This window comes from Montipora capricornis, chromosome 2, assembly GCF_036669925.1.
Source record: "Montipora capricornis isolate CH-2021 chromosome 2, ASM3666992v2, whole genome shotgun sequence".
NCBI lineage: Eukaryota > Metazoa > Cnidaria > Anthozoa > Scleractinia > Acroporidae > Montipora > Montipora capricornis.
Window position 1 is genome coordinate 4,478,312 of NC_090884.1, and position 26,199 is coordinate 4,504,510.

The 26,199-nt window shown below is 38.3% G+C and overlaps 1 protein-coding gene and 1 long non-coding RNA gene across 13 annotated transcripts in view; one reads left to right on the plus strand and one right to left on the minus strand.

Annotated features, from left to right (window-relative positions):
- Positions 1 to 23,322, minus strand: part of LOC138038519 (insulin gene enhancer protein ISL-1-like) — a 48,702-nt gene extending 25,380 nt beyond the window's left edge. The window contains exons 1-3 of one of the 11 annotated variants that reach the window (XM_068884408.1): positions 23,181 to 23,322; positions 6,919 to 6,981; positions 3,856 to 3,954 (exon numbers count right to left, since the gene is read on the minus strand). The gene's annotated coding sequence lies outside the window, so the exon portion shown is untranslated. Of the gene's footprint in view, positions 1 to 174; positions 707 to 3,855; positions 3,955 to 6,918; positions 6,982 to 8,198; positions 9,011 to 11,837; positions 11,971 to 16,812; positions 17,696 to 18,825; positions 19,046 to 23,180 lie in introns of those variants that run through there. The other 10 variants (XM_068884412.1, XM_068884414.1, XM_068884409.1 and 7 more) reach the window with 10 other exon arrangements.
- Positions 22,140 to 24,210, plus strand: LOC138038521 (uncharacterized). Of its 2 annotated transcripts, none has more exons than XR_011130249.1 (2): positions 22,140 to 23,141; positions 23,801 to 24,210. It is a non-coding gene; the product is annotated as an uncharacterized lncRNA (long non-coding RNA). The 2 variants fall into 2 exon arrangements; XR_011130248.1 differs by lacking the exon at positions 22,140 to 23,141 and adding an exon at positions 23,361 to 23,684.
- Positions 24,211 to 26,199: the final 1,989 nt, after the last annotated feature.

Below are 26,199 nucleotides of genomic sequence, written 5' to 3' on the forward strand. Positions count from 1 at the left end.
CTTATTTAATTTATAAACACGACGGCCTTTCAGAAAACAAATGTAAATTGGCGGTAGGTGTTCGTTCACAAAAGAAACTCACCACTCGATCACAGCTGATAAACGCTGTTCACAGTTATTTTGAGAAAGTAAACAAAAATATCCAAGAATGCGTCCTCGTTTCTGTGCGCTTACCTTGGGTTTTTGACGAAGTGCACGTTTGTAGTTCTCTCCAAAACGCAAGCCGTATCCTTATTAAAGCGGGTGTCCTTCGAGTTGAATATGAAAGCACCAGAGAAGCATTAACTTTTCCAGCGTGTTGTTAAGTCTCGAGACTCGAATTGACTGACTGGTATTTTCCCTCCAAGAAAGTGATCGCAAATAAATAAATAAATAAAAGCGCGAGGGGTAATGAGGAAATCCTCACGCAGTACCCGATTTTCCTTTAACCGAAATATAACAACTCGCTTGACTCTTGTCGATCAACGTGGATACGAAAGCAAATTTCCTCTCGTGGAAACGCGTGTCTATTCTCGCCACCAGTTTATCGCTCCGCCTACCAGAAGCGATTCCCTCGCTGGCTTCAGGAGGGAGCCATGGAAATTTTAAAGCTGCTTGACTTTCGATGCACCTGTTTGACGCAACGAGACAAGGTGGTCGAAATTCAAGTCGCTCGCAATCTTGCAAAAACTTGAAGATAAGTCCTAGTATTCACCCTGCAACTATCTTGCTGTGTTTCAAAACTAATACCATGGAGATTAAGTACCTTTTGCGCGCGGAAGCCAAAAATGGGAAAGAAAGCAGAGAAAAAGAAGAAAAAAAAGCGAACAAGAAATTCAGAGGTATATATATATATACGTACCCCGTGGGCAAACTCGTACCTTCTGTCACTCATATTTAAGTTTTCAAGACCCAGAGACAAAACCCATTTTGCATTTTGATGAAAGAATTATATTACATTTACCAAAAGATTTATTGCTCTTGCACAACAAAGGCTCTCGGCCAAAAAGACGTTCTTCGCCCAAGTTGACCCACGTTCGAAGACACAGCCTTTCAATTTTACTCAACTGGGCCCAAAGCCACACGCCAGGTAAAGACTGTGTTTACCCGTGAATTTAATAAATAAACACGGCATGGGGTAAACGTCTTGAAAATGGACAAGGGTTACAGAACGATGCTATAGCTGATAAATCCGAAAATTGAAAACCGCATGGGAGTTTTCGGTACTTTCCAATAGCGAACTTTGTTCAAATATTAGAGAAAAACTTGAACGCGCTCTGGAAAAAAGAGCGGAAAATTCGCCCTAAGTTGATTGCTTGTATAGACTAGAAAGGTCGGCTGTTATTGAATAAATCAATGAGAAATTAATGACAACATTCTCTGTACACCGACAATAGAAGCAAGTTTTATGAAGAAGAAAAATTAAACCTTCCACTGAAATTATTTGCAAGGAGATAAAGAACAAATTAGCAAATTAATCACTTCCCCAGGATTACCAAGTTACTCAATAACTCTGGAAATAAAAAAAACATTTTTGCCTTGAAAGATCTAGTCGAAATATAGCATGCATAATTAAAAAGGCATGAAAACACAATGGAACCGTTTCTCTTTATCTTTTCTAGCCGGAAAAAAAGTTCTTTGTTCATATGAAAGTTAGTTTGCGTCCTGAAGTAATGTTAAAAGGAAATATGTCGTAATGATCAGCGAACAACTTGTGAAAATTACATCGTGAACCGAGAGTTGCTTGAATACAGTTTTACTTTGTGTTGTGCTAATAGCGAAAACCAGACCATCTGCCTTAAGAGGGAGATAGTATTTCACTTGAGCCACCAAAAACAACATTTAAACCATAACGAAAGACGCCAATTCGTCTTGTTTTGCAGGTGCAGGCGAATCGGAAATTCTCAAATTAGAATTTAAAAAAAAAAAGGATAGTTTTTCATACGATACAATAAGTCAAAAAGACCACATGAGCAAGAAAACGTAAGAAATACTAAGAAATGTTCCTGAAGCTCTAGTTCTTCGCTTGATTAATCTCAAGGTCCGAAGAAGCAGCTTGCAAAAAGCAGTGAATCGAAAGGGACTGAACAGAAACGCTCTATGTGTTTTTATCGTCCAAGATGTTGATACTTAATCAACTATCTATTCATGCAACCATCCAGAGGTGTGATGTACACAAATGTATAAAATTGCTGTTTAAATAGGTTGATTTCGTTCATTTTTAAACGGACAAGCATTATAGAAGGTCAGTAATTTCAATGAGAAAGAAACGTGTTCTGAAGAATTTAAATGGAAAGGAACCCGTTCACAATTGTTCACATTGTTCTCTCGTTGGTACGGTACGTATATTGTGTTTCTAACTTTGAAGCATCACTAAGACATTACTCTATCGGACACTTCCATAACCCAACTGGCTTAATTTTTAAGACAAAGAGTTGAATGTTACTGGTCAAAATGCTATAGAAACACTGCATAAACCAAGAATGCGCTTTCAACTACGAAAGGAAACGACTTTGCTTTAGGAATCCCATTTCCTTTGAGTGAATCCATCCCACACGAGGGCGAAAAAATACCGCAGAGAAATAAAAGAACACTCTTGGATTTTTTTAGAATAAATTAGCGGATTAAAGCGATGAGTGTAAGTGTAACATGCAAGTTTTCGTGATTTCCCTGACAAGGAAAATGTTTCGTTTCGTGCATTTTTTGTAAACGCATGTTCCCGACTGTCTTGTACGATTAGAAAACCGTGTCAAGATTTAATTAATGTATTGAAATACTGAAGAAGCTCAGTGGAAGCTTAAGTGAAAATCACCAGCTTTCTCAGTTCCAATGCTGCTAAAACAAGTCAAATTTCATTCATGTAGGCCGGAAGGCACAGACAGTAAATTCACCAATATTGGTGAATTCTTTCCTTGGACAATGTAATTTAAAACGAACAGTTGCTATGTGGTTATACAAATTGCCACGAGTCCGCTACCCGAATCGTTTGTTAAAAAAAAAAAAACCCGTGATGTCTATATTTGCATTTGTAATAACTCGCCATCTTTTTGAAAAACCTGGAAAATTATTTTAAACTTACTGGCCATTGACTACTACAATGTCCTAAACCAAAAAAATTAACCAGGTTAAAGTAGCAATCTGTTGCATAAAAAAAATAGTTCCATTAGAGAATTGCAGTGTTTAGCCTCTTACCATTTAAATCATCAAGACTTGACAACACATTGCATAATGCTCAAAAGATAAAGAGACTTTCAGTAAGAAATGAGACAAGGCAATTCTTTGCTGGCCACGGATTGGAAGAGGAAACGAATCCTCTGTGACTCATAGGGACAAACACTGAAATCTCTAAGAGTAAAGATTCATTTAATACATTGAAATATATGAAACGAAACCGCTACGCCATTGCACACCTAGTCAGATGATAGTCAAAATTTCAGTCCTGTCTTTTCAATGACTCTCGTTAAAAAACTTTGAATTCACTCCGACTTTGGCACAAACTGGATTGCGTTTTGCATAAACTCAGAAAGATGATATTCATATATTGACATACATAAAAAGGGAAGGCAAGTACACAATTGGAACGTTGTCCCCGGTGTTTTGGTCTGATCTAATCTCGTCGGGGGCACCTTTCACTTCCTAAATAAAATTGTAAACTGCGTAATAAGCAGTCTGGCCAAAGTCCCCCACAAAAAGCATTCTAAATTAGTCCTGAGAAGCCCGAGGGGAAGAGACTAATAACTTCACTTCACTTCACACTTCAGTAAAAGGGCATCCACCGATCAAATGTCTTACATTTTTCAGCATTACCTAAAATGGTTTCCACAATGCTTTAAAAGCTCATTTAGTGAGTTTGTGGCTGCCATTCAAAATATTTACCTGTTCGGGTGTTCTAAGTGAACTTCAGGTCTGTACAAATTTCAAGCTGGCTTCAGTTTTGCCTCGCACAAAAGTTCTAGCAACCGTAGCAGGTCTGATCTGATTTAAAAAAAAAAAAAAAAAACTTTACACTACGTAGTCAAACAAACTTTGGAAAAAGTTATATGTTATAAATCTTCAAATTTTATGCCATTTCCAATATCACAGTTAACTCTTACTGAGATCGGTAAAACTGATTCTAGCTTTCTTCAATGTGGTTTCGAAATCATTCAGACTCTTCACTACTTTCCCAAAATATCATAGGAAATCATTTCAGAAAATGTTGAAAATAGTAGTGCGTCTCAAAAGTTTGAGTTAGAATATTCGAAACTTCTAGCCAACCTTCCTGCCGAACAGATAATTAACGAAATTACACGTTGGGTGCCCCTGTTCTGAAGAGGTGGTTTGCTATTGGATTACAGCTTCAAGTCTCAAATAAACTTACGGACTCAGTATACGATTATTGCTATGGTCGAAGCTATTGAGCTGTAGTCTCAGCGTCACTGAGTCTCTCTCAATGATGCACAAGATGGCTCAAGGTTTTGAATTTGTGGATGATAACTGCAGGGAAGTTTCCGCGATTTTACCCCGAAGAGGAAACTTCTACCTGAATAGCCCGAACAGCAGTTAGGACTCCTCAAATGAATCCTAAACTTTGAAGGATTTTCTTGGGCTGATACGTTGTCGTGCGGGACGAGTTTAACTTAGGTAGCTGACCAGGTCAGAACGACGAAAGATTTGCAACCCTGTCAGGCTAAAAAATGCCGTATTTCACCCAACTGAAAATAAAACAAATTCTTTCAAAAACTATTTTTTGAAATGCCATGGTTGACGTAGAAGCTAAGCGATCCAAGATTCCCCGACTTTCCACGGACTCGCCTGTGAAATTTCGAATTTCGGTCTATAAAGAGTTTGATGTCTTTTATCCAAACCGTGGAAAGAAAATATTTAAGTGCCTCCCGGGGCTAGTCCTTTTATGTGCCTTAGAGAGATGTGCCTTACAGAGAGTAGATTGTCTTCGTTATCCGCGCTCTCACATTTGCTCATATAAACTTAAGCTGTAGTACCACAAAAGCTCTTAACGGAGCAATTTCAAAAGTCCGTCAGTGGGCTTGTATAGAAAAGAAGCCCCTTAATCTCCAAAAAAACAAAAGTACTTACGCTAACAGTTCTCTTCTAACATCAAAAGCCGTAGATCACAATCGAGTAAAGTTATAAACGAAACATTCAACGATGAACACAAAGAATACATTCCACGGAGCGCTTTCCGTGGTTACGGGTTACCCAACCCATCTGAATCACTTTCGAAGGTCACTACCACCATGACAAAACTGAAGTAGTTTTACAGGGAACTCTACCTTTCGAGACCTTTAAGGAGAGCCGATAGATGCCACAGCAAGAGTCGACAACTCCGGCCACGAAAAATTCGCAAAAGCTATTTATAAAATTGCCTTTGTGGGGAAAAACAGATTATCTCTCTTAATGAAATACGATGTTGAAATTCCTGTACTAGAATAAACACGCGTTATTGGGAAAATTGGACAAAATGCTAGTATTTTTGAAGAAAGTCCACAATCATATCACAGGTTTGTACTTAAGGCGAAAGAAAAACGTTCATACAGCCATGAATCGATGGAAAAAGCACCAGTCTCGAACTTTCCGATACCTCTATATACTTCACTTTTATCAGTCGATTCCTACCTAAACTCAGCTATCTCTTGGAGAAATATAGCCAGAACAAGGCTACTCAACCTTCAGCCTTAGCCTTTTTGGGCAACAAAGAGAAGTGTTACTGGGAAAGAACTCATACTACAAATCGGATTTAGAAGCATACCTTCGGTTCCTTCTCGCAGAACTTTCAAACAGTCACTGAGCGAAGTAAGTGTCATGTAATGCCTTTTGAAATACAAATGGGGAGCCTTTGAAGTCGTAACTTCCCGGCCAAAGTCCCACTGGCCAGGACCTAATTCTCTCACGATGGGACTCGGCTTTGACACTTTTAAATCATGGATTGTTAAAAGAATTCAAGACTTGAAAAAGAAGAGTCTGGTTGTTTAGGAACTCCGATTCGGTGGACGATCCCCTTTCCAGAAATTATCTCACAACAAGAGCATGCCAGTGCTTTTAAAAAGCACAATTTGGAAATACACGTGAAAAAAATGAAACTGAACCGAACTAAAGTTTCTCAACTTACAACCCCGTTCGCAACTGACTACAGAAAAACTATAATTGGGAAATGGAAGAGGTGAGCAATTTAGAGTAAATCTGTTCATCGCAGAAAAGTAAAAGCCTTGACAAATCATTTGAAGCGGGGGAACAGGTGACAGCAGATATTTTCGCCACAAACTCGAATACGTTAAAACCACATTCTATCGCATATAAAACAGTCATATGAGAAAACTGCAGTGTTTAGCCCCTTACCATTTCATTCAGACTTTAGAACACATTGCATTTTATGCTCGAAAGATAACAAGACTTTTAGTAATCCAAGGTTTTAGGGACAGTAAAAAAATCCTTTTCAGCATGCACAGAACTTACAGTTATATATGGAAATTGTTTATTAAAGGTACACTTTGCAGTAATAAAACTGAATTTTGTCTTAAATAAAAATTTCTATATACATTTAAATTTAATACCTCAACATACAGGGATATCAAAAAGTCTTTTCTTTCTCAAGGATTTCTGTTGAATTACTTTAGGTGGCAAAAGACTATATCAAGGTTATAAGGCTTTATTATTTATAATGACCTTAAAACTCCCAGACACTATTTAAGCTGGCTGTAGTACCGAGGGTAGAAAAGTATAATTTGTGCAAATACAAACTGCGTGCATGAACACAATTGGAATGAGACAACCACTTTCCCATGTATAAAGCCTTATCTGACTCAAATTCGCCGGAACCACGAAAAAAGATTAAATGCAATTGGTGATCTGAATGGGATGATTTGAACGCACACCATCCCTACACATGCAACACGGTTTCCCCGAAGCTTGCTCGACATATAAAACTCAAAGGCTAAATACCTTTTCAATGTAAAATCCGCACTTCCTTTTCTCCCGGGGAAGTATGTAGCTTGTGTATTCAAGCTAGAAAAGAAGCAGACAAGACATGAATCAGTACAAAAGAAACAAGGCGTTCGACTGAAACACGAGAGCTTACACTTTTCTTTTTAACCAAACACATTTACGAAACTACCACAAGGTTTTTCACCGCCCCGGCTCTGATCACACAGGACTGTATGGGCCGACCCAGGTAGATACACCTTCAGTGGAAACAAGAAAACATCGACTCTTTTAATGGAAATCTCAGGAAAGATCCTTCGTCATTTGTTTCCCAAAGGTAGCTATAGCTTTGAAGACCACAAAAGATCTCCACTTCCATGTTTAAATTGAAAGGGTATAATTTTTCTATCAGGCAAATAGATCCCTGACGAATCTTGGGTAACACGACCATGAATGAATTTAAGATAAGCTCCTATAAATGAAAGAAAAACTTTGTAGAGCTTTGCAGACGAAGGATGAAAACAAGACAGTTCATTCGTAATTGAAACCTAACGTCATGATTCAGACTGACGCATTTCGACTGAGCCTTCAAGGTTAACTAAAGAACCTTACTTCCGGCATGTATTATATATATATATATTTTTTGGTTCAAATAAAAATGCCATCAGCTGTTTGACAACAAAAATTTCCAGAGAATTAGAGGTTTCATCTGACGATTCCAAACTGATCCACAATCAATTTCCCAAGATTAGGACGCAAAAGGATCTATTTCTCTCAGTTATGTTTATCTTAAACAGCCGTAGATACTTTAATCTTTGGTATCGAATAAGTTCATTTTACAAACTGCTCACAATATGAAGACTGGAGAATCGGAGGTATGGGTTCGCCGGAAAGCTAGCACCACAAGAAAACGAAGATCAGATGAAGAGGAATGACATGTGCTCGAAACGATAGCCTTGAATTTCTGCGTTGTATTCGAGATCAACCATTTTAGCTGTAATCCACTAAGGCTAAACTTCCCGCGGTTAAAGGGTGATTATGATCATAACCAGATTTTCCAGCGTTGTTTAGGGCCATCGTTACCACCAACTATAGAACCATCCACGACCGTTTTCTTGAAGACCGTGAAAGCGACAGCGGGAGCTACCCATCGTTCGTTTAGTCAACCATCTCTACAAAGTTCCGCGTAACTGTTCGAAATCATATGATCAACCAAACCAAACCAAAAACACGTTTTCCAAATAGAATTCAAAACAAACCCAAGCAACTGAAAACGGTTCATCACTGAATAGGACATTCACCTTTTCAACAAAGTTGATACCGAATTTTAGTGTCCCATTATTCATAGACGCACCATTTCCTCCAAAATACACTTGAGCTGTGGCTTGATTCACGTATGCTTGCACACATGTTAAAATACATCTTCGGATCCGACCCAAGGGTGGCTTAGACTGAGTAAATTGAAAGCCTTTATCAACGATTTCATCCGCCGAGGTCACGAGTGAATAATCACTTCTATTAATATATAACTCCATTTTCTTTGAAAAGCCACTTTGCAAGAAATTTGCTCTCAGTAAGTTAAAAACTTGACCAATAATTATGGAGAATAAGGAACAATGTAATGATCAGGAATAGGTGGTACTTAGTGACTTTCGCTGGAACAAAAAATCCATAATTTCAAATTTGGGAGCCATGATTTCAAAATAAAACTTGAAGAAATTAAACCGACGAGATTAGTGGTTTGGCTAGGAGAAATGAAATTCAAAATTCTCAAGCAAAAAAGGCAAACTACAGCATTAGATGCAACAATTAAGTATCGGCAAAAATATTACCGTAATTGAATAATAACTATTAAAATCTTTTATGCGAGGGCTTGTTCAAGAAAATTCACGTTAAGAAGGCGCGCATCAAGAATGAGTGAATGAATATGAACACAAACAAATCGACCAAATTCATTCTAGAATATTTCATGCAAGAAAAGTGATATAGAAAAAGTAAACAAGACAAAGAAAACGATATCAACAGATAAGCGATGAACAAAGAGGGAATACAGTTAAAGTGAATCATAGCCTTACCCAGTGGACGAAGTTGAAGAGATGATGCTACCACGCAACAACTGATAAGCGCTCCGCAAACAGAAACACAATTAATTTTTCATGAGTTTCAAATTTTTCGACCAAAGAAGTCCAGTTCTTTCAGACAGTCACAATTACGAAACAAAATAGGTACTTTTGGATGAAGTACCGCTCAATAGTATTACGTATGGCTGCAACGACTTAGGGTAGGTTGTGTTATGTTCTTTCTGCCCTCCACAACACTCATTGGTTATTTCACGCATTCAATTAAAAACTCGCTTTTTCCCTTAAAAGGCAAGAACAATCCCAATGAATTTTGCCCGGAAAGCTGTTTCCGCAGTGTTGCCATACAAACGTATATACCCGTTGGATAAAAAAATTACACAGTCAAACCTTGGGTCTCTCGCAAGAGGTTCTAACATTAAAGTGATTTGAACTAACAGCTTTTGGGACTTTGGAAAAGTGGGCAGAGTCCATTGCACCAGGGCCTGGTTGTTCGAAAGCCGATTAACTTAATCCAGGATTAGAGTAAACGTTTGCTTAATGTTTTCAACTTTTTGGTGAAAGTTTCGTTTGGTTACTTTTGTTTTTCAAGATTGAATTCCTCTATTTTAAAGTTTTGCCGAATATCAGCCTTGACCAGCATTTGGGAGTAGAGAAATAAACTCTTTGGTTAATTTTTAATCTTGGATTAGCCTTAATCGGCTTTTGAACAACCGGGCCCTAGAGAACTGACCAGACCAAGTTTCAAACATTGTGTTTGACATAAGATGACAAAGCATATCGAGACCTTCCTGGATAATCTCTCTTTCGCCTCTCTCCTCTTTCACTTAGAGTTTCCTCAACTTCTGAAAATCTGGGCCGAATGCCGGTTACACAGAATCGGGGCTCAGAATCAGGAATCTGTGCTCTGCGAGGTACTAAGTTTCGAGTAAAACAGAAGCAAACAAAAATTGAATGGCAAACGAAAAAGATAAAATATTTAGTCAGTAAATTAAGACTTCTTTTCTGCTCTCAAAAGTTGGGGTAGTGGAATTCCCCACTTTCGGCTGGAGACAGCTGAGCCCGGTTTTAGAACGGTCACCTGAATTGTTGGTCATGACTTAAGCTTGTGACGTAAATAAAGAGAAAGCCACAACGTGAAAAAGGACCGAGGAAAGTCGCACAAAAGAATCCCAGCCGAATGGTCGGTGTATTACCGAAGAATAACGAAGTGGAATTCAGGACGTACAAAAGCTGGCAAATTCACTTGGTGGTGCCATGCATGTCAATGGGCCTCACCCAACACTCCGCAACCTACGAAGCCGGGTTACCTTCGACAGTAAGGTGATGGCCCTATTTGGAACCAAGGCTATTTGTCCAGCCTTGGGCATGGGAACTGGAGGGCTTCATCGAAAGCATCCAAAAGGTATCAAAATACGTGAGGCTACGGGATCCTTCCGTAATAGAAGATTAAAGCTCAATAAAAATGGAGCCGCTGCACGGAAAGCCAGAAGAACAGAATTAGTCTACAATTAGTTTTCAATGGGATGTTGTCAAAAATTGTAGTAGTTGGTAATTAATGCTTTAAAGCTTTCTTACAAGAAAAAAAATTAGAAAGCTCCAACTGCAGCAATCATTTCCAACTTTCTTGGAGAACTTGTCAAAGACAAATAATCAAAATGCTCGTCGCTTGACTTTCAACCAAATGCCTAATCCGCGCCATTTTTCTCTAGCAAAGAAGTAATTGAACAACAAGTCTATCAATTTGCCGACAAGTTGACATTTACTGAAGCAGATGGTGATTTGTGATGGATTCTTTCACGATGTTTCTGTGAATAATCCTTGACAAAACTGAACTCTCTTTAATCGTCCACAGCCCACTTCTGTGGATTTACGAGGATTCGGCGTTCCGAAATTTTCAGTCCTAAGTACAATTCACCCGAAATTAGTTTAATAACGTGGCCCCCTAGAGGTTCCTTTTCCTCAGTAGTAGAACTATCGAACTAGTCAGCAATCGACTATCCCAAAGTCACAAATACATATCTTTATATCAAACTGCAATGACAGTTTTATTCGGTTTTGTCATTTAAGGCCAAATCCCTGAAAAAGAGAGCTTCTACTGCTTGCAACCGTCTGTGAAGGCCAAAACGCATTTTACAGTTATTTCTATGTAAGAAGATAAATTCTGCCAGGAATAACGAACTTGAACCCTAGCGAAACAGTAAATCTACATTCTTCGCAACTGATTGAATTGAATTTTATGATGTACGTATTCTTGAAAGCATCTTCCGTCTAAATACGCGGTAGATCGTTATTTTATCGCTAGTCTTAGTCTATGAAAAATCCGTTAAGGCACAATCACCCGAAAGCACGTCAAATGACGAACAATTCCATTTCCTGCAATGCATGTTCTTAAGGGGCAATGAATCCAATACATTTCTCTTGCAACAATTGTCCATAATGCAGATTCTGCCTCGACAGGAAAATTGACTCGACGTTACGACGAAAAATATAGTAATGTGGCTCACAATTACGCGGACCTTCGATTTGGCAGCCGTACAGGTAGATTTGATGATAGAAGATGAGAAACGCGGAGGGGAGAAAGTCAATTACAAAAAAACGACAACCGTTCACCACTTTCAGCGAGTACATTTGACGAGTGTAAAAGATCCATAAAATAGGACGTCTCCGCAAGAGGGAAGCTGTTGGATTTCAAACTGAGAGCATTCGACTACTGTAAACAGATTAATGAAATCTTATGCTAAAAACGAATATTTTAGTTGAGGATTGTTTTGGTTCAAGATATAAAATGTCCCAGTTCGTATTGGTGGGCATTTATCTCGACTAACAACCATATAAACAATTAAAACGATTGTCACTTACTCTCCTGTAAACGCTCTCTAGCTAAGGAAGATGAAGCATAGAGTTTAGTAACCTAATAGCCAACCTTGATGAAGATGATCGTGCGATAAATGGCTTATTGACTTGGCGTAATCGGACTAGTGCGAGATGAGGCTAAGTGACTGATTTTGACAGTAGAGAGCAGTTAAATGAGCAAGACAACAACAATGGGTTTCCGATAAGGAAGTAAATTGAGTGGTCACCAGCGAGACAAGTTGTAGACTTAAAATGGGCTTCAAAGCCCTCTCAAGACCGGAGTGTCAGTTCTCGATACCTATTGGCCGAACGCACACGCCAGACGCATTGATGAACGCGGCGTGAAATTGACAGATAATAAGCACGCGGGTCAGGCGCCCGCCCCAATTAAAACCACAGGAAGAGGAACCAGAAGCTTTAAATACGCGAGACAAAGAGAAAACAGTTACTTCAGGAAAAGCAAAATGCAGTGTTTATTTTACCGCAGCATACATGAATTTGAAGAACAAACACACGCCAGGATAAGGCACAGTGGTAATCTGCAGATGTGGAGAATCAAACATGCCGACCTTTGACGCTTTTTAGTGGGCAAATATCTTCAAAAGGCCAAGCAATGGGTGACAGACATTTTTGGTTGGTGGGACGTTAAATACCCTTTGAGGAAGAAATTCTTTCAATCATCTATGAGGATACAACACACAATATGCACCAAACCGGATGACTTAATGACTTTTCTTCTCTTTTTCTTCCGATGAGAGACAGATCTCAATGATCACAGAGACCACAAAATTAAGAATTGAAAGAAGTAAAAGGGCAATACAATCGAAATGACATTAAAATATGGTTTCTCGAGAGTAAATCAAAATAAACAGAAAATAATTCTTAGAAAAGAAAATCAATAGCCATTTCCAGTTTTTGGAAACGAAGAGACACGAAAAACGAGACTTGTCATCTTTGTAGTCTAACGAGTACACGTGTTAATGTAGAAATAAAAATAGAAATGGATGTCCAGTTTAAGACCGAGGAACAAAATTTCAGTTGTCACACGCCAGGAGCCTCTTGCGAGAGAACATGATATTCAATTTCATTAAAGCTGGAAGCAGGTGTGTGCCATTCGTTGTATGCACATTCCAATAAAACGCTATCATCCCTTAACAAGCGCAGCGCGGGGCTTCTAAACCGTCGTATTTTCTGGATGAAAGGCTACAGCAACACAGCGGGGTACGATTAAAACCTACCGCGCGTGCAATCAGAGGGAGTAAGCAATGAACTTCTTTATTTCCAGGCTGAAGTACAATTAATATTTCATTGCCTTAAAGTAAGGGCCAAAGAGGAAAAAGCTCTCACGGACGAGCCAAAGTGCACTTTACGGTCCCTTAATGTTTACATAAGACTTTGGATTCATAATTGCGCCAGCAGGTAGTTTGGATTACTTAGACAGGTTGGAAGTAGAGCGGAGAAAAACAAAAACTTTACAGAAAACGCAAGTGCAAGAAAAAGGCCCTAATCTTGCAATTTTTCCCGGCATTTTCGATCAGAAACAACTGAGCCAGCCGACCAAGAGAGTGTTCGAAATTACAGAAACAAAACAAAAATATCGGTCGGTTCAATATAAGCAATGAAACATGAAACAATTGCTAATTGTTGGAACACGATAATGGCTCCGCAGTGGCATTAATGAAATCGTTCATGGAGCGAATTCACGGCAGAAAAATATTTCATTAACTTAACAAACTGCACAAAATAATGACTGCGGGAAGCTGTATTTTTTTTATCATTAAAAATGAAAACAAAGCGGTCCGCTTATGCGAAAAATATAGAAAATACGTGCAAGGGTACCCCAAAACTACTTTTAAAGCTCTGAAGGACGCGCGCGTCGAACACCACCATGTTGACGTGAAAACTTTGCCTTAAAATTCAAGCTCCGTTTGAGATTTCACGAGTGGAAAAATCAGTAAAAATTACGTAAGGGGCCGTCTTGTACGTTTTGACATAAATTGAATTGTCTGAGAAGAAATGTACGTTAAAGAATAAAATGATTTCGTTCATTGTATAGGTTACACGCGCGTTTCTTAAATTATATGCGGGTCTACAACACTTTGAAAGACAATTCAGAGCATGCTTTAAGTTAGGTTAGCCAGTAATACACTAGTTTGGATGTCAAGTTCTGCTACAGCATCACCCCATTCCAGACCACGCCGTAAGAAATCATAAACTTGACCAAAGTATCCGCAAAGACAAGTTTTTAGTTTGCTAAAACGATGAGCGAAAGAGAGTTTTGTTGGTGTAAGGTGAACGGCCAACATTTGTCCTCACGAAGGCTTCAAGACATAAACCTGCTCATTCAAACTAAACTTCACGAAAACGCAATCTAAAATGCGCATTTCTTTTTATAGAATAATTAACAGAGAAGAAACTGATTGACGCTAAAACAAATACTCGAACACGCAAAATTGCATGAACACGACAATAAAATCGCAAACCAAGATGGGCTAGGGGAAATCTGGTTTTAACCGCAAACTTTGTTTGGCGGGGGGAATAATTACCACAAAGACTAACTTGAAATCAAGAGATCACTCAACATTTGAGGGCAAGACAGTGATGAAAATGTGTGAGGCACAGGTCTGGTTAATGCTTTCACGACCTAATGGGGCAATTTCCCAAACTTAGTATTCAAAAGCTTTCAGTAATGGGCACAAACGTTGGTATCTAGAACAGAGAGAGGCTTTGCATGAAAGTGCACATTCATATGAAAATTGATTGATTTCATTTTCCATATGGTACATTATATAATAGTGGTCTAGAACTTCGTAGAGAGACAAAGCTTTTACAAAACTTTTTCCGAAAAATTATAAAAATTGAAAACAGTTCCCGTGCATTAACGACTTAACAGCCAGAAACACCTCGCAGTCGATGTCATTTTAATTTTCTTTTAAATTTTCATTTGTAACATGGGTCTCCTTTTAGGAGTATGCTAAAAGCTTTTATTTAAATTGATTTCTATGACTTTTCACCCGCGTTTCTGTAAACTTGGATCAAGTAATTTCTGGTTGGAAAACGCAAACACCACTTCTTGCGAACGAAAAATCGGAACTTGTGCATGAAATTCAAATGTATATCAGAATTCAATGGCATCGCTTCGAAATTGATGCCTCAGATAATTTTTGAAATTATTGTAAGCTTGTTCATTTCACGAGCAAAACAATTTCTTTTCTTGACGCCGGACTACAACTGAATTATCTGTAACACAGATGAACTCAACGATCAAGGAAATTATCAACTAACATCATTGACAGACAAGGCTGACCGAAGTAAACAGCAAGTAATAATTGATAATTTTTTAGTTTCTTTTGGATACATGCACGACTCGCTGCAAAAACAACTGCAGAAAATGTAAGATTATGTAAGTTTAAGCAACAGTTTCTTTTGTAAAGAAGACAATCTTTTTAAGTTTTGAAATATGAACACCGACTTAGGAAAGACACTCAGCCGGATACCTCACTGATTCATTTGGGTAAGGCAAAAACGATTTTCCACTTTGCCATTTCACTCAGTTTTGGCGTATTTCTTTATAATCTCGCAAAAAGCGGTGGATCAATCAGTATGCTAAAATGATCCTTCGCGTCTCGAACAATGGTCGTTACTTCTGCAAAACTACTACATGATGTTTAAACTGCCTTAAACGAATAACTTATTTTCCACTTTCTTAGTCTTTGCCCGTTTCGTATAATTTTGAGGCCCTGGAGTAGTTTACATGCTTAGAGGACTCTTGCACGCAAGTTTGCGCAGCCGGCAAATCAAACATAATATGCTCAGGGCTCTAGAATTTTCGAACCGACAAAAAAGAACTGCATAGTTTAAACACCTTTTTGCAAATGTCGTTTTAGTCTTTCAAATATGTCGGCTCAGTAGCCAAATTTTGTCAATCAAAACTGACCAAGCCATGCACTGCCATGGAGAAACAGATTTTCGCAGCTTTTCAAGGTGACCTCTTGATTGGACCATGATAAATGAAGGTAGTTATCAACCGACTTTCTATATAGAGAGCTTTGGCGGAAAACGAAACCACTTCGTTAAGTTACGTTTTTGAAAAGGTCGTTCAAGTCTTTCCAATATGGCTGCCCAGTGGCCAATCAAAACCAAGCCATGCACTGCCCTCGATGAAAAGCAATTTTCAAGCTGGCCTGTTGACATGACCATGAAAAAATGAATTTTTTTTTGTTAACCGAATATTTATATAGAGTTTTAAGAAAACGCAACCACCTCGTTAAGTTACGCTTCTCAAATATAGCTGCTCAGTGACCAAAAATACACTGCCACCGACAAACAGCAATTTGTAACTTTTCAAGCCGACCTTTTGACTCAACCATGGAAAATGAAGATAGTTTTAAACCAAACTCTCATATAGAGAACTTTGAGAAAACGCGACCACTTAATTAAGTTCAAGAACGATATCATAATATAGCCATTCGCGTTAAGTGTAGAGAAATTTTACGTCTACAAGAAAAAACAACTTGAAACCAAACCGAAATGAAACTTTGGAACAGGGTGTCACCAGTGAATTAACAGACTAGGCGAACATTGGTTTTTGGAATCTTCAAGACGCACGACAAACCGGAATATTTACCGTAAAATATCATGCTGGGTTTTAAAACTGAGAAGTCTCCCTTCACAAATAGGGATTTGAAATAATAGGGAATTAAATCAAGCCGAAACAAAAGTAACTTGCACAATACCAGAGTCGAAAAGCACAATTCATCATACTGATTTCGTCAGCAAACATTCGACACTCGGGTGGAAATCTAAAATGTCATTAAAACAACATCTTTCGGACTTTGTCAAGTACAATAATGAAAGTAATATGAAGATGAACAAAAGACGGTAAACCGGATGATAGCGATCGAGCGCAGTATTAAACTGGCAATGCCGACTATAAAATATTTACTTACTAGGGACCTTCTTAGACAAAAGTATGACTTACTTTGTAGAAACGAAGTTTTGGAAATGTCCTTGGCAGCAGGGGAAAAGCTTTTGTCGGGATTCTTTCAAAGACCTATCAGAGCAGAAACCCGCCGTGCAATCATCGATTCAACCGCGGCTGATGTCAGATCTTCCATTGTTTAACGATAGACTTCTCTCGGTTGGCTTCGAGATGTTAAGGGAGGAGGCGATGAAGCTATACTCTGTGATGATTTGCGTTGCTTAAAGCCGCTGATGTCTTGAATTAAAAGGTCAATCGATATGTCTATTTGAATATTAGCACAAATCGTCCGCCGTTTGTGAGAACGGGACAATTTCGACCGGGTCGTACGATCAGTTGGCAGGTTCTCGGTTAGTGGTACCAGCTAAAGACAAAAGCAACGTCGCCATTGAAAATAACTTTCCGTGAAAAGAAATCATGCTTCGCGTAAACATTTACTTAGGTGCAGCGAGAGAGTCTTTTCAAAGATTAAATTCTTCAAACGACTGTGTTTGCCCATATGTTTTCACAGAGGAATCAAAGCAGGAGAACGCTCATGGAGAATAAAGGTATCAGGCACATGAAAGAATTTTGATTGTTGACGGAAAGTGCAAATCGAATCAACTGGCACACACAGAGCTTCATGTAATTTTGACTGGCTGTGTCAGGGCTCCCCAAACCGTAACGACGCTAAGAAATCTTCACTGCAGCGCACATAATCAAGAAGTGTTCATTTAGAATTGAAAAGGTGTCCTTCGAAGTTCGTCATCGAGTTAACCGCTGTTTTAAGTGTATTTGACGACTATTTGAACAGCATTTTTACAATATAATTCCCGCTCCAAGTCACTTAGGCAATGCTGTTCTCTAACTCAACGCTTTGCTCTTCCCGGCCGTGCAATAATGTAAAAATGAAGCGAATGACAAATGTTTTTGAAGGTTTTGGTTTCAGCGAATTTTTTTTTACCGTGGGCCATTTAACAGCGTTGCAGTTTTTCAGATCATTTCGACGGGAAAATCTTCAGATGTTCAATTTTCTGAAAATGATGTATGAACAAAAACAAAGTAATAAAATAAATTGAAAGTGTACGTTTACTTTAATAAGATTCGAATTGTCTGAATGGGTACAAATTAATTTAAAAGAGAACAATATAGTACCTGTAAATATGAAAACAACAGATTTTTCTTGCTGGTCGCCTGAGGCATAAACAGAACTTTCTCGGACTTCGTTTCAAGCTTTTATTTCCTTCCGACGTTAAATGAAAGCAAAACAAGTTCATCAGATGTTTCAAACAGCTTTTGAAAGTGTGGGTATATTTTGTTCATGTCGTCACTGTACAATGACTATAATACATCTTATAATAAATCTTAAATGTGCTTTATCGCCAAAAAAGCGCAAATTGATACAGCAACAAGACAGTGGTTTGAGTTTTAAGTCCAACTTTACCAAGCTAAGAAAAAGAGAAAAAACAAACTAACACTTTGTTTATTCAAATAAAAATGAAGGAGGCTCGCTGATCCTAGCTGCTTGAATTCAAGTTCGAACTTCGTTACACATCAGGCACCCTTCAATAAAGTGCCAAAAGACAATGAAAAACGCGATGGGAAGATTTAGTTCCGCAAAGGGTGCTCGTCTCGTACAGCAAGAAAAATACCTCCAGAAAGAGAACGCTAGTTTAGTCAGCAGGTTCTTACAACAAAGAACATGAATGTAGATCTAACCTAACAGTTCCCAAAACAGTCACATTGAAAGTTTCAGAGAAATGTCCTTCGAAGAACGCGATTAATTGGTTAGTTCCACATCAAGTTAAAGGCAACCTGTACCTTTATTCTTTTCATTATTGTCATTGCTTTTAGAAAATTTCACTCTTTTGTTGATTAACACCTTCGCCTGTAATAGCGACAAGCAACTTTATCCACGAAAAAAAAGACGGGACGTGCACCATTTGTGGACCAATAATTTTGAAAGCTGGAAACGAATCTATTAAACTTGCAGTATTCTGGAGTAATGTAATTAAAGGGAGGTACATGCTCTACCTTGCTCTTGGATCGCTATGTAAACAACCAAAGCTGTGAACACCGAAAGATTTCACAACAGCACCACACTCGACTACGAGATCCCACGGGCCAATTGTGAAACTCCGAGCGATCAATTCCAGACGCTAACAGTCAACACGATCAAAAAAGAGGAGACCAGGGAACAGGTTCCATCAACGGTTACCTGAGAACAGCTTTTCACATTGTAGTGTTCCCTTGTGATTAACAGGTCTGCTTCTAAGCAATACTTGGCCATATGGCAAAGAAAATGGTACCGGGCAATTATTTCTCTGGTAGCCAATATCCACGCGAATCTCTCCGTGCGTTCATCAAGACTACGTGAAGCTTTACCATCTCAATAGGAGAGACCTTCAGATTTCGCAAAAACTGAGGCATTTAAGTAAGAGACGCCAATATTACAGTGGCTTCCCAACGATTTCATACATCTTCTTTTTTTTTTCTTGCTCAAAACAAAAAAAAATAAACTTAACCCAAAGGATGGCTTTCGTAAGAATCGTTTAGCAAGTAATTGTCTGAATCACGCGAAGTTAATTAGAAAAAGACGTTTACGAACTATTGTAGTATAGGCACATCTGAAAGTCGGTATTTTCAAAACAAAGGTAACACACGTCCTTCTTTCAAGGTGAGCTCTAGTTCTTACCGAGAGACAAAGACCAGCTTGTGGAAAGTAGTTTGATTTGTCTCAACTCAATCGCCACCGAGGAGGCTGCGATTATTCTGACTCCTTTCATTACCCTATATTCATGGATCAGTGAGGTTGTAAGTTGGCCAGATTAAGGTTTTCTAGAAAAGAAATCAGTTTCAAAAGCACGGAACAAAGCGAAGACGGGTTCTTTCTATTTTAAATGCATCCATCACTAAGATCCAACGAGATTTATTCAACCAAGTTTTGATGGCCAAACTGCGGCACGTCAATGCAAAAATTTTCGAGTTTACTTTATGATTCCACCTAATCAATTTCCATCATTCCTTTTGACATATTCTTTTCTAAAACTAAATTAACGCTCATGAATTCAAACGAATTGGACGGAAATATCCAGCAGGATTGTCCATTTTTGAACGTCAATGCACAGCATTGAAAGTTGGGTCTTTAGGATTCAATCACGCCAAAGGAATGCTACAAGACTTCGCAATTTGCTTGCGCTTTTTGATGTTAATACAGTTTCGAAATTCGTCGACTATTCGTTATTTCAGTTGCGTTTTTGTCTTCTGAAAAAAAAACAAGGGATTCTCAAAAGTTGGGATTTTCACGTCTTCGATAACTACAACATGTATAGTGAACAAACTTGATGATGAAAATTACCTCCCCATCCCTCAAAAAAAAAAAATCAAAAGAACACTGAACAAGAACCGACGTGCAAAATACAAACGAAATTTAATTTAACAGTTGAAAACAAGATTAACAGCTCCTTCAGCTTGCGTGAATCGAGTCTACAGTGTTCCTTAATGTTTCCCTTGACAGCGAAAAGGCAAGCGAATATACCACCTGTTTGAAAAATTACAAACTGTCACCTTCGTCTTCCAACGTACGAAAAGTAAATTTCATGGGCGTTTTGTTTTTACAACGAAATAATGAAAACAACTGATTACTTTAAAAGGACAAGAGAAGTTTCGTTTTGATGAAAACACCATTGCGAGATAATTTGGAAGTACTGTACAGAATGAATGGACACAGTGACACTAGAATCATTACGAGTCGTTGTCTGTAATTAAAGGTTCTACTCGGATATGTTCGAGACTGAATTGGGCTCCTTGAATTTTAAGAAAACTGCGGGCTTAAATACAAAATGATGCGATTTAAGTAACCTTTGTTCCTAGCTCAACGGTATAGTTACAAAGTTTCTTCCAAACGGTATATGATATAGGACTTTTAAAGGTGAAATGGAGAAACCTTTTGCTTCATGGGATGAAACCATCCACTGAAAAAAATTAAGTGGTTTTATTCAACGATTTTAAGACATAGACTCCATGCTTGGCCGCAATCTCTCCAAGGAGTGCGCTAACAACAAACGCGCTCTGTCAGACGTCAACCTCAGTACTACAACCCACGAAAGACAATTGAATTTCAGAGACAAATTTCTAACGTTTTAGCAGTGATATCATGATTCGCTTGTTGACGGTAGACCGAAAATTGTCCTGCATGAGGCCCAAAAAAAATGCATCTTTATCGATCAATCTGCTCAAAGCATTCTCTGACCTACAAAGTTGACATCTTATTAATCCGGGTTTATTTCGGCGACAACAAATGATGTCATTCCTCAAAAAAAAAAAAACTATTAAAGTTAAAACCTCAAGCTACCTCTGCAAGGAGAGCTCCACTGCGCCACGACAGAGAATACTGCTATCATAAATCAATAGATGAAGGAGGTTTACAATGGGCGGGCACAGAGCCTTTTGAAAAGGGTTAAACGACGAAAAGGGATGAAAATAAGGGGAATCAAAACTAATGTATATCAAATCCTACAGAAATTGAAATATTGACGAAGAGGAAAAACCGACGGGTGGAAACTGAAAAGGATCACTAAAAGTTTCCTCCCCTAAAGCGAGTCTTCTATTTTCTCACTGCAGCTGGATTTTTTTGGCACTGACCCTTAAACATACGTGATGCAGAAGGTAAAAATAGCAATTTCTGTGATATATTTTTTAAAAATCGGAGTGGCTGTTGAATCACGACTAAGGGTAGCATTTGCATTGATCAAGCGAAAAATACATCAATCTGGCTATCTGCTCCAATCAAGGCAGGTGTTCATTTGAAAAGTTAATATCCAATTTGTACAGATTGTAACTAATAGATGGTGCTCTTTTGCCTTTTCAAAGGAGACTCCGAGGTCCAGATGAAGAATTCAGTTACAATATCGAAGAACTCTATAAGATCTCATCACGCTTCCGATGACAAACCTATTTTTATTTTTATTTTTAGCACCTTTGTAAGAAGCAAACACTAATATCAGATAGCGCGGAACGACCACGCCGTTCCGAAAGAAAAAACCTTGCAACTCATTGACATTATTAGTTTTTAACCGCATGGTCATCTAATACTTTAAAAGCAAGATGTCCACGGAAACATCAAAAAGCTCCAAATGCGTCGTTTAAAAAACCACATGATACCGAATGTTAATGTGGTGGGCGAAAACTTAGTAAGCTTGACAGTGTTGCTATTTTCACCAGGGAAAATATGAACATTCGACAGACCAAGCCACACAGTACTGAAAACAAGAAAACAACAGACAATTGTTTCGTGGCCAAAAAAAACGACGATCCTCCTTTTTACATTGGTAGTTGAACAGGTGACAAAAAATGCATTGTACTTGTTTTCAAAACACTGGCGTCTGTCACGGAAGCATGTGCAAGGATTAATCTCGCTTGCATGACAACGTGGTTCATCGAAAGTAGGATCACGTATTTGAAACGGAAAACATACACGAACTCACATTGGAGTCACACGGTCCAATAGTAACAAAAAATGTAGTTACTATAACCTTTTCAGAAAACGTCACCGGCTTTCTTAACAATGGGCAAGTGGGCACCCAAGCCGCTTTTCCACAAAACGCGGTCTGCAACGCAATGTCCAACCACTAAAATAGGGCTCGAGGCATTTGCACCTCCACTGCTTTGTTTGATTCAGTAACAAATTTCGCTAATTGCGAAACAATTCTCAGATAGTGTTGAAATGGTATGGGGCAACCAAGCAATGAGAACAAAACTCGGCTTAACAAACAAGACCAAATGTTAATCAAAGAAATGCAAGGAATGGAAGAAAAGGAATTAACGTCTTTTAGTCCTGACTAGGGCAATTGACATGAACTAAAGAAAAAACAGTTATAATAACAAACATGAGCAACGGAGACGAGGAACTCTTCCCACTTCATAGACAATATTGCACAAGACCCTAACTTCGGTTTGGAACGATTTCACTTCTGCACATTACGAGATAGGGAAGATTTTTGAAGTAAACTCAGTAGAAATACATGGGATCTAAACTTGCGAACACCGTTGACGAAAATGGAGAACAACAAGCTTTCGAACACGTTTTTTTGCCTCAGGGGTTTCAAATTACTGTAATACACTTTCCAATAAAAGATGAAAAAAAATATTATATACAAAACTTTCTCTTCCTTTTTCCGTTACACAAATCACTCGGCATTGGAAGTCGTAATTGGCTCAAATGCATTTAAGATTCTTAACAATTATGAGTTAAATTAGAGAGTTTCTCTTCCACATGCGAAAGCACTCGTAAGATTGAAGAGCTTTGAAAGACTGAAGAGATGTAAGACTTTTGGATAAGGGCCCAACAGGTAAAAACTGTTACGTTTGTGACAAAAGCCTTTTCCTACCTTCTTGTTTCTCAAAGTGAGGATGGTAAGTTTCCACGATGCTTGAAAAAAGCTAAAATTGTTTTACGGCAAAGCACTATTTGTGGTGAACCCACCTTTTGGTGGATCAGTGATCAACCAGTCTACAAGGCACGAAGAAATCATGCCATGGACAGCGATAACTATCTGATTTAAATATAACAAATGACATGTGCCATTCATAATAATCACGAAACGAAATTTTAACAAGGATTAGTGAAAAACGTCTGTTGAAGATGACTCCGATCTATGGGTTCAGTTAATCAGTACACCAAAGACACCTTTTCTTATGAGCCGACGATTTCCAAGTTTATTGCAAGCGAAATTAAACCGAAGGAAATAAATCGTGCTTGTGCTTCACTCGAGTGCAGTTAAAGTTGTCCAAAATCTGGCTAAAATGGCTCCAAACTGGCTAAGTCAACATTGCTGACTAAATGAACAGCTGACAAAGCAAGACAGCATTAGAACTTTTAAGCGCAACAAAAGGTTATTTTGCCAAACAATGAAGACTTGACACATTTGGTTAGTTCGTGTCATACACAAGAGTCAACTTTCTCTTTAAAACTTATGGATTGTGTGTTTTTCTTTTATGTTTCAACAAGGAACAACTTGAAATTTCAAGAAGCGCTGCCAAGCAAAGCTGCCACTGTTAAAAGGTAAAACTTGTTGATGAGATCCAGAAGATCAGTGAGAAAGACGGCATCGACTTATTTCGTTCCGCTTTCAAAATGGAATTCAAAAGACTTCAAAGAGCTGGATGTCTTCTGAGTGTGCTTAGAAAAGAGTTTCCTGTTTCCAAAGGAGGTTGTGAACAGGAAATTAATGTGATTCTGCAAACAGAGTTTACAGAAATAAGGCGCAAGAACCATGCGGTCTTTTGTTTAACACTTTTTGTTTGAAAACAAGAAAACAAAAGCAGCCTGTAAACTGTAACTACACGCTCCTTTCACGTTTTACATTACTCTTTAATTTTGTTATAAAAACAAAATGCACGCGTCGCGTAGAAAATAAACATCTCATTCAGCCAACACAAAGGCAAATTACACTTTCTAAAATCCGGTTACTTTGCCACGATAGTAAGCTAATTCCAACGCCTTACCGACTTCTGTTGGGTATTTCGGCTTTCCCATGCCAAAACTGGTCGCGTCGATTTTCGAGATACAAGAGAAAATTGCTTTTTAAAAGTCGTCTTCTGTCAGCCTCTCGGTACTTTTACAAATGGGAACTTTGCAGCTGATGTCAACAAAGATTAATTCGTTTTCGTTCGATAAAACGCCTTGCTCCTTAAGATAAAATTTCCTCTTTGTTTCCCTCGGCTTTTAACGATTTCCTGCAAAGATATTACATTTCCATTTTTTTTTCAGAGAGAGAGCTGGGGTTCTTCTTCTGCCATTGCCGTTAATCCTAAGTAACCACATGCGAGAAAAAAAATGCAGTAATTTCTTTCTTTGAGAACAATCAACGACTTTTTTAATAACCCTTTTATTTCAATGGCAATTTTTGGAACAAAAATTGCTGCACGATGAAAAGGCTAAAGTAAATCTCGACACGTCACCTTGAAATGAGTTTCATAGTTTACACAGCGCAAGTTTATTAATCGAAGATTTGCAATCTGCAAACACAATACAAGGCTTTCTACACAAGTCAATGATGCGAGCATTAAAAAGGACATCTGTGTACACATAGTGATTTCCTACATTTCCATTTTGTTCAATACCACCATTTGCGTTGCGTTGAGAAAGATGCAGGCTTGGAAGTTACAGAACGGCGTCTGTGGTTACAATCTATACGAAGAAAGATTTCCAAAATCACTGAGGATAAAGATTAGTGAAATTGTCTTTTCTTAAAAATATCTTTATTTGCCAATAAGAAAGCCACAGAACGATAAACAAATCCATTCCGTTTAGCAACAAAAATGAACAATAATTCTATTGATTCTGATCGACAGTTTAATAAAAGAAAGCGGCCTTGAGTGAAATACAAGGAAGGTAATTATAAACTTGCACTGAAACATAACGATAGAAAGAGAAAATAATTAAGCGCAGACACAATGAAAAGGAGTTTATTCAATAGGGGGAGGTCAATAAAATCAGTGTAACAGACACTTTGACAAAATCGAAAATTAATAAAATGAAGCTGGTATTCAAGAAAACAACGAAGCATTGTCAATTTTTGGCCGCCGGTGAAAAGGTGTAGGGACTGAAAGAAAGATTACAAAAGAAGATAAGCCGATTTCATCCAATATTAAAAGAGCTATAGAAATGATTTCGGCAATCCATGGAGATTAATCCTCCGATCAAATAAAGATCAATGCTGAATGGGATGATGGCCAAACTGAATTTACCAAGATTGGTGCTGTGAATGGATTCACCAAGTTACGAAAAGGGCTCACACTATTTACCAGAAAATGCATGATCCCTTTTACCTTTTATGTCTTCGTCTCTTCGCATTCCTCTGAGTGAGATTGTGAAATTAGGACAAGTAGAAGGAAAATTATCATGGATACTTCTTTATACTGGGTAAGATAAAATTTACCAGGGTGAATCGCGTCCAAATTAGTTGTGTTTCACATTTCGGCAACTTGCCAGGTACGAACCAGTAGGGATTTAAAGGAAAGACAAAGACAACCTCAACAAAAAAACTGTTAAAATATAATTTTCATTGACAAATCTTAAGTCATTTACGATACTTCGGTACCCATCTCACGTTGAATTATACAGAGTACTCGCTGCCCGGAATAGGGACAGACAGGCAGCCCTTGACTAGTACTGTAACGGAAATAAATGCAGAATTTGGTGATTTCACGTTGTTGTTTCGCAGAGCACGCAAAAAAAAAAAAGTGAACACAAATACGTTTCGCACGTGTAGCACGACTATTTTTCCTCTTTTATCCCATAATATTCTTACTCAGTTCTGGCGTTGTCGTTGCTTTAGATGTCGTCGTTTCTCAAACTCCCTTTAACTTAAACTTCCTGCGGCGCCATAGAAAGAAAACCTGCGA